Source organism: Ornithorhynchus anatinus, chromosome 1 (assembly GCF_004115215.2).
Source record: "Ornithorhynchus anatinus isolate Pmale09 chromosome 1, mOrnAna1.pri.v4, whole genome shotgun sequence".
NCBI lineage: Eukaryota > Metazoa > Chordata > Mammalia > Monotremata > Ornithorhynchidae > Ornithorhynchus > Ornithorhynchus anatinus.
Window position 1 is genome coordinate 79,001,553 of NC_041728.1, and position 9,492 is coordinate 79,011,044.

Sequence of the window (9,492 nt, forward strand, 5' to 3'; positions counted from 1 at the left end):
TTTAACATGACAGGGCCACATACTGCTGTATGACCTTCAGCAAATCACTTAAATTATCTGTACCCCATTTCCCTCATCTGCAAAATGAGGATTCAATACCTGTTCCCATCCTACTTAGATATGGGACCTGATTGTCTTGTGTCACATGGTACAGTGCTTGACACATTGTTAGTGCTTAACAGATACCAAAATTATTAATAATAATAACAATAATTTGTATTACTATTCTCCATTCTCCACATCCACTCCCTTAGAGAACTCATTCATTCCCACAAGTTCAGCCATGTCTATGCATGTGATTCTCAAATCTACCTCTACAGCCCTTACCTCTCCCCATCTGCAGTCTCACTTTTCCTCTTGTCCTCAGGACATTCCTACTTGGATGTTCCACTGACACCTCAAATTTAAAATATCCAAAAGAGACCTTCTCTTCTCACCCAACGCCTGTCCTTCCACTGACTTTCCCAACACGTAGACAGAATTACCATCCTCCCTGTGTCACAAGCCTGTAACCCTGGCATTATTCTCCACTCATCTCTTGGCCAGTCCATATATTCTATGTGTCTACTGACTCTCATATTTTTATATTGTACAATCTCAAGAGCTTAATACAATGTTCTGTACACACTGAGTGTTCAATAAATACGATGGATTGATGGATATTCGATTTGTCAGCAAATCCCAAGAGTTCTACCTTCACGACATCTTAAAATTCACCCTTTTCTTTCCATCCAAACTGCGATCATCGTGATCCAACCACTAATATTCTTTGACTGCTGCATTAGTCTTTTTACTGAGCCCCTTGTGAACTAACCCTGTATTCAATCTATCTTGTATCTACCCCAGTGCTAAGAACAGTGCTTGGCACATAGTAAGTGCTTACCAAGTACCATAATCATTGTAATTATTATCACCATGCCCTGCCATCTATATCTCCCTACTCCAATCCATGCTAAACTTTGTTGCCTGGAATATTTTTTTTAAAAAAAGTTCAGTTCACATCTCCCACTCCTCAAAAACCTCCAGTAGTTGGCCATCCACCTCCATATCAAAGAAAAGTCCTTACCATTAGCTTTAAAGAACCCAGTTAGCTTTCCCCCTCCTACCTTGCCTCACTGATTTCCTGCTATAACCCAGTTTACTCACTTCTCTCATCTAATGCCAATTGCTGTATGTTCTTCTTGTCTATCTCACCACCCATCCCTTGCCCACATTTTCCCTCTGGCCTAGAACTTCTCCTTAATATTTGACAAATATATCATCCCTCTCACCAAAGCCCAATTAAAATTGCATCATCTATAAGATGCTTTTCCAGAATAATCCCTCCTTTTTCCTACTTGCTCTCTCTGCTTCACCTATGCACTTAATAATAATAATAATTGTGGAATTTGTTAAATGTTTATTATGTTCCAGACACTATACTAAGCGCTGTAGTGTATATGAGCAAATCATGTTGGGCACAGTCCCTGTCCCATGTTGGGCTCACAGTCTCAATCCCCATTTCACTATGACCCAGAGAAGTGAAGTGACTTTCCCAAGGCCACTCAGCAGACAAGTGACAGAACTGGGTTTAGAATCCATGACCTTCTGACTCCTAGGCCCGTGCTCTATAGAAAATGCCATGCCGCTTGCTTCTCCCTAACCTGACATTCAATCCACCCTGAATATATATATATATTTAGATTATTTTAATGTTGATCTCCTGTTTGTGCTATAAACTCTTTGTTGGCAGAAAAGGTGTCAAGCAGCTCCATTGTACTGTACTCTCCTAAGCACTTGGTAAATCAGGACACACAATAAGTCCTTAATAAATACCACTGATTGGTTGATTAATTAAATATGTTTAAGCATAGTAACATTTGAATAAAGTCACTTTTATCAATGTCTATCTCCCCCTCTAGATGATAAGCTTGTTGTGTGAAGGGTATGTGTCTATTGTTATATTGTACTCTTTCAAGTTCTTAGGACAGTGCTCTGCACACAGTTAGCACTCAATAAATATGATTGAATGAATGAGTATAGTTTTTCTATTCTCTAGCACTGTACTAAGTGCTTGGGAGTGTACAATATAACAACAAACAGGCACATTTGCTGCCCACAATGAGCTCACAGTCTAGAGGGGAAGTTATATGTTAATATGAAATAAGTAAATAGTTAAATAAATTACAGATATACAGAAATATACATATGTGCTTTGGCGATGGGAGGGAGGATGAATGAAAGAGCAAGTACAAGAGGTGCAGAAAGGAGTGGGAGAAGAGGAAAGTAGGGCTTAGTCAGAGAAAGCTTCTTGGATGGACAACCACTGGGGTTTCTGGAGGAGTGGGGAAATGTGGTCTGAATATTTCTGAAGGAAAATGATTCAGGAATCAGAATGAAGCATGAACTGGAGTGGGAAGAGAAGGACGCAGGGAGGTCAGCAAGGAGGCTCATACAATAATCAAGGCATAGGATAAGTGCTTGCATTAATGTGGTGGCAATTTAAATGGGAAGGAAGGGGTGGATTTTGGCCATGTTGTGAAGGTAGAACTCACAGGACTTAGTGATGGCTTGAATACATGGATGGAATCAGGGAAAGGAGTTGAGGATAGTGCCAAGGTTATGGGCTTGTGAGACAGGAAGTATGGTGGTGCCATCAACAGTGATGGAAAAATGAGCGGGAGGACAGTGTTAGAGTGGGAAGTTCAACTTAAAAGACTTAAATATGTTTCTTTAGTGGGCAGAGAACATGTCTGCCAATTGTGTTGTACTCTTCCAAGTACTTAGTACAGTGCTCTGCACACAGTAAGCACTCAATGAATACCACTGATTGATTGGAGAATTGCTATCTTTTTTTCCAGTCTGAATTGCACATCAGAACATTGGAGCACTTGAATTCTTTGAAATGAGGAAACGTCTTTAGATTTTAAAAGAAATTATTAATGATTATAGAGAGATGTTAACTAGTTGTCAACTAAATGTTAATGTAAAGAAGCATGGCATTATCTATAGAGCATGGGCACAGGAGTCAGAAGGTCATGGGTTCTAATCCTGGACCACCACGTCAGCTGGGTGACCTTGGGCAAGTCACTTCCCATCTCTGGGCCTCAGTTCCCTCACCTGTGAGCTCCACGGGACTGGGACTGTGTGCAACCTGATTTGCTTGTATCCACCCCAGAGCTTAGTACAGCGCCTGACACATAGTAAGGACTTAACAAATACCATAACTATTAATTATTATTGTTAGTCAAATGTATTCATTCAGGGTTTTTCTAAATACTAGTTTTCCTAGATGGTCATATTAGTAAGGCCCAGAAAAATGAAGTTGACAAGTGTGAAAATGTTTGGATGATTCAACCAAAAAACAAATGAATCACTTTTGCTTCAATAATTGTAAAACTTAATGGCCAGTGATGCTAGGAAGGCTCATATTTAAGACTCGGGCATATGCCAATATATATATATGAAGTTAAGGGTGGTCAAATTGCATGTGTGGTTAAAGCAAGAAGGGACAGGAGGATGAAGTGGGGCAATTATGGACAGTGACACTGTAGTGAATGGAGGTGAAAAAAAAATTTACATGAGGCAGTCTCAGCATTTTAAGTGGCTAATAGAAGCTAGGGTTTAGAGACTAGAATAATCTAGTAGAACAAGCTAGCTGAAATAATTGTAGTTAAGACATTTGTCTATCTTTCTAAAATTCTTCAGAACTACCTACAAAAATCTGATTCACCTCATTTAAGTGCTGGGTTGTATGCAAGTTAATCAGGTCAGACACATGTGAGTCCCTGTCCCACATTGGGCTCACACTCTAGGTAAGAAGGAGAGTAGGCATTGAGTAGGCAATTGAATATTGAATATGAGGAGCAATGTGGCTCAGTGGGAAGAGCACTGGCTTGGAAGTCATAGGTCTTGGGTTTGAATCCCTGCTCTGCCACTTGTCAGCTGTGTGACTGTGGGCAAGTCACTTAAATTCTCTGTGCCTAAGTTACCTCATCTGTAAAATGGTGATTAAGACTGTGGGCCTCACGTGGGACAACCTGTTTACCCTCTATCTACCTCAGGACTTAGAACAGTGCTCTGCACATAGTAAGCATTTAGCAAATACCAACATTATTAATACCTATTTTGCAGATGAGGAAACTAAGGCACAGAGAAGTTAACAGGTAAGAAAACAGGCAACTGGTAGGGCCACAGCTGGCAGAGTCAAGGTTGGAACCCAAGTCCTCTGATTCCCAGGCTCATGTTCTTTTCTAGGCTACAGTACACCACTAGCCTTGTCTCTCTGCCCCATTCCAAAATCATAATATTGTCACATAAGCCCATTGTACCTCATTAAATTCCTAAAGATGGCACAGGCCATTTACAGTTCAGTATGTAGACTATCACTGTAAATTCAGATTATGTCAAAGATGATGTCAAAGCCTTTTTATTTTTTGTTCTTCTGACTGTACAGTTGTTTTTATAAGATGGTGTTCAAGTAACCCCAAGATGATTACCAAACTGAAATTGAAAGTTAAGGGAAAATATAAATAATTAAGTTGCAGAGTCTGCCACTGAGGAGCATGCTAGTCCCAGCCTTCATGACATTTTGGTCAGGCTCAGGGTCTATGGTGCCATTGCTCAAGAACTGGGACATCCTATCCCCCATCTCCTCATCTTCCTACCCCAAAGCCTTTGAGGAGAGCTCTGTCTGAAATGATGAGAGATGACCAAGGACCTGACACTTTTTTATTCCACTGAATTATCTTCATGTTGTTGATATAGTCCGATTGTTAAATATCTTATCATACTTTATTAATGCTTTGATTATATTCTGGATGTTCTATTTATCCTTCATTATTGTTTCAGATTTGTTTCCTTTAACTCTGTATTGGTTATTTTTTGTGTTTTCTCCCCAGCTCTTATTATATTGTTTCTCACATAGCAATTGCCTAATAAATAAGGTTTGGGGCCTAAATTATCCTGGAAAAAAAGATTAATTTGAACAGAGCCAATTATTAATTACTCAGCTTTATTTGACCAGTTTCAGTATATACCAAGGTTATCATACAAATACAAATTCTTATCAAAGAATAACCAAAATGACAATATGGATATTCTTAAATGTTTTTGGCCTTCTTTCATATTTCCTTCCAATCTTCCCTAAATGCTTTTGGGGGTGGGCACAGTGAATGAAACTTTTTACCCACTTAGAATATTTAATATATTTTTTGTGTGATTCCTTGACACACATACCACTATTTTCTTCAAAGATTGGCATCATATCATTTATTTCCATGTTGATCTGGAAAACCTGAACTCTAAGTATTTCTACATCCATTACATCAATAGACTCAATCTTTTTTCATTCATTTTCATTAATTAAAATGAACCAGCCAAAAGGTTTTTGCTGAACTAGACTGTGATTAATGCATATATTTTGAAAAACATGGCCTAGTGAACAATATTTCATGAAGGTTTTATGGCCTTGGCAGCTCACTCTGCCATTGATTCCATATCAAAAGTCCAAAGCAATTGAAAATTACTTCTGCCAATTACAGTGCTAAATATATTCGTCCTCATCCCTTGCTTTTTCAGTTGCTGGGTGACAGTTCACCGTAAAATATATGAAATAGATAATGGGAAATTACAGGGATAGGATATAATTCCAAAATATCCTTGTTTCATCCAATAGCTAAATATTATAGTCAACCTGATGCAGGGATCTTGTAGTGAATAATGACTATTCCTACAACTGATTTAGGTCTTGAGAAATAATTTTGGGGTGGCTAAGGAGAAGGTGGTCCTGGAGATCTGTCCTATCTCCTTCAGCAATAATCAATTGGCTTAATCAATAACGTGCCCAGGAGAGTACAATGTTACAACAGACATATTCCCTGCCCATTTTGAGCTCACAGTCTTGAGAAGGTGTTTGGCTCCAAGTAACTGTGTTTCAGCCCTGTCCCCATTTCACAAGCTTTCTGGTCCTCTTTTCCTTATAATAACAATAATAATAATAATGACAATGGTATTTGTTAAGTGCTTACTATGTGTCAGGCACTGTACTAAGCACTGGAATGGATACAAGCAAATCGGGTTGAACACAGTTGCTGTCCCATGTGAGGCTCACTGTTTCACCCCACCAGACTGTGAGCTCGTTGTGTGAAGGGATTGTTGTGTTGCACTCTCCCACGTACATAGTACAGTGCTCTGCATTAGGTAAGCATTAAATAAATACCATTAATGATGACATCTTCAAAAGTGAAATGGCATTCAGCACTGGCTTGCTGCAGGCAGGGAACATATCTGCTAACTGGGTTGAGAAGCAGCGTGGCTCAATGGAAAGGGCCCAAGCTTGGGAGTCAGAGGTCATGAGTTCTAATCCCAGCTCTGCCCCTTGCCTGTTGTGTGATTTTGGGCAAGCCACTGAACCTCTCTGTGCCTTAGTTACTACCTGTAAAACAGGAATGAAGACTGTGAGCCCCACGTGGCACAACCTGATTACCTTGTATCTTCCCCAGCAATGCTTGGCACATAGTAAGCGCTTAACAAAATGCCATTAAAAAAAAAAATGATCAATTAGCTTAATTCCTAGAGATTGAGTGATTACTAAATACCAGAAACTATATGGAGGGGTGTTGGGGGGCATGCTCTAGTGGAGGATCCCTATTACACCTATTACTATCCCTGTGACACAGACAAATCCAGTTAATTCTTGATTTTTCAGCACAGTTGGGCCCCAGGTAAGTTTCAGGACTTTCTGTGATGGAAGTAAAGTTTTGAAGCTTAATTAAGCCTCAATAATTAAGTTTCACACAAGAAGTACTCTATAAAAATGACTGAATGAATTAATCAGCCAATAGCATTTATTGAGCACATACTGTGTGTAAAGCACTGAGGAGTGGAGAAGCAGTGTGACTTAGTGGAGAGTGCACGGGCTTGGGAATCAGAGGTTGTGGGTTCTAATTCTGTCTCTGCCTCTTGTCAGCTGTGTGACATTGGGCAAGTCACTTAACTTCTCTGTGCCTCAGTTACATCATCTGTAAAATGGGGATGAAACCTGTGAGCCCCACGTGGGACAAACTGATCACCTTGTATCTACCCCAGTGTTTAAAACAGTGCTTGGCACATAATAAGCACTTAACAAATGCCATATTATTGGAAATCTAAACACCAAGCTAACCTTGTCCACTTTAAGTTTATCCTTTCTTGCCTTAAGTCTGCCCTCTCATCCCCCAGGCAAAACTGTTCCCTTATTGAAACCCATGCCCATCACCCTCATTAGCTGTTCCAGACATTTAACTCCCTCCTCAAGCCCTCTGTTCCTTCCCCTCCCCCATTCCCTCACCCCCAACGATGATCTGACCACCTACTTAATTAGGAAAATTAACACCATCAGGTCTGAGCTCCCCAAAGTCACCCCTCCCTCTTCTCCATCGCCCCTGTTCTCGATTCCCTCCTCTACTTTCCCATCCTTCCCAGCAATATCTTCATAGGAGAACTCCCTCAAGTGTCACCCCCTCCAGCTGCACTTCAGATTCATTTCTTCCCACCTTATAAAAACTCTTGCCCCTTTCCTTCTCCCCTCCTTAATTTCTATCTTCAACAGCTCACTCTCCAATGTATTCTTCCCCTCTGCCTTCAAATATGCCACACCCATGTCTCCCCCATCCTAAAAAAAAATCCCTCCCTTGACCCCACAGCCCCCTCCAAATATCACCCCATCTCCCTTCTACCCTTCCTTTCCAAACTCTTGGAGCAAGTTGTCTACACTCTCTGCCTCAAATTCCTCTCCTCCAAATATTTCCTGGACCCTTTCCAATCTGGCTTCCATCCCTTCCACTCCACTGAAACCGCCCTCTCAAAGGTCACCAAAGACCTCCTTCTTGCCAAATCTAACAGTTCCTACTCTATCCTAATCCTCCTCTATCTCCTAGCTGCCTTTGACACTGTCAACCATCCCTTTCTCCACAACATATTATCCAACCTTGGCTTCACAGACTCTGTTCTCACCTGGTTCTCCTATTATCTCTCTGGCCATTCATTCTCAGCCTCCTTCAGGGGCCCCTCCCATCCCCTAACTGTAGGGGCTCCTCAAGGGTCAGTTCTTGGTCCCCTTCTGTTCTCCATCTATACTCACTCCCTTAGTGAACTCATTCACTCCCATGGCTTCAACTATCAACTCTATCTGGATGATAGGCAAATCTTTATCTCCTCCCCTGTTCTCTCTTTCCCTCCCTCCCGGCTCACATCTCCTCCTGCTTTCAGGACATCTCCACCTGGATGTCCTTCCACCACCTAAAACTCAATATGTCTAAGACTGAGCTCCTTACTTTCCTTCCCAAACCCTGTCCTCTCCGACTTTCACATCACTGTGGATGGCACTACCCTCCTTCCTGTCTCAAAACCCCACCACCATGGTGTCATCCTTGACTCCGATCTCTCATTCACCCCACATATCTAATCTGTCACCAAAACCTGCTGATGTCACCTTCAAAATGTCACCAAAATCCACCCTTTCCTCTCCATCCAAACCACCACCACATTAGTACAATCACTCATCATGTCCCGACTGGGTTACTGCATCATCATCCTTTCTGATCTCCCAACCTCCTGTCTCTTCCCCACTTCAGTCAGTACTTCACTCTGCTGTCCAGATTATCTTTTCTCAGAAACATTATGGGCATGTCAAAACTCAAAAATTTCCAGTGGTTTCCTAGATCTACATCTCCGCCCCTGTCCTCTCCCCCTCCCTTCAGGCTCGCATCTCCTCCTGCCTCTGGGACGTCTACACCTGGATGTAGGCCCGTCACCTAAAACTCAACATGAGCAAGACTGAGCTCCTCATCTTCCCTCCCAAACCCGGTCCTCTCCCAGACTTCCCTATCACCGTGGATGGCACGACCATCCTTCCCGTCTCTCAGGCCCACAATCTCGGTGTCATCCTTGACTCGTCTCTCTCGTTCACCCCACACATCCTATCCGTTACCAAGACCTGCCGGTTTCACCTCTACAATATCGCCAAGATCCGCCCTTTCCTCTCCACCCAAACGGCTACCTTACTGTTACAGGCTCTCGTTATATCCCGGCTAGACTACTGTGTCAGCCTTCTCTCTGATCTCCCTTCCTCCTCTCTCGCCCCATTCCAGTCTGTTCTTCACTCCACTGCCTGGCTCATCTTCCTGCAGAAATGATCTGGGCATGTCACTCCCCTTCTTAAACAACTCCAGTGGTTGCCTATCAACCTCCGCTCCAAACAAAAACTCCTCACTCTAGGCTTCAAGGCTCTCCATCACCTTGCCCCTTCCTACCTCTCCTCCCTTCTCTCTTTCTACCGCCCACCCCACACGCTCCGCTCCTCTGCCGCCCACCTCCTCACCGTCCCTCGGTCTCGCCTATCCCGCCGTCGACCCCTGGGTCACGTCCTGGAACGCGCTCACTCCTCACCTCCGCCAAACTGATTCTCTTTCCCTCTTCAAAACCCTACTTAAAACTCACCTCCTCAAAGAAGCCTTCCCAGACTGAGCTCCT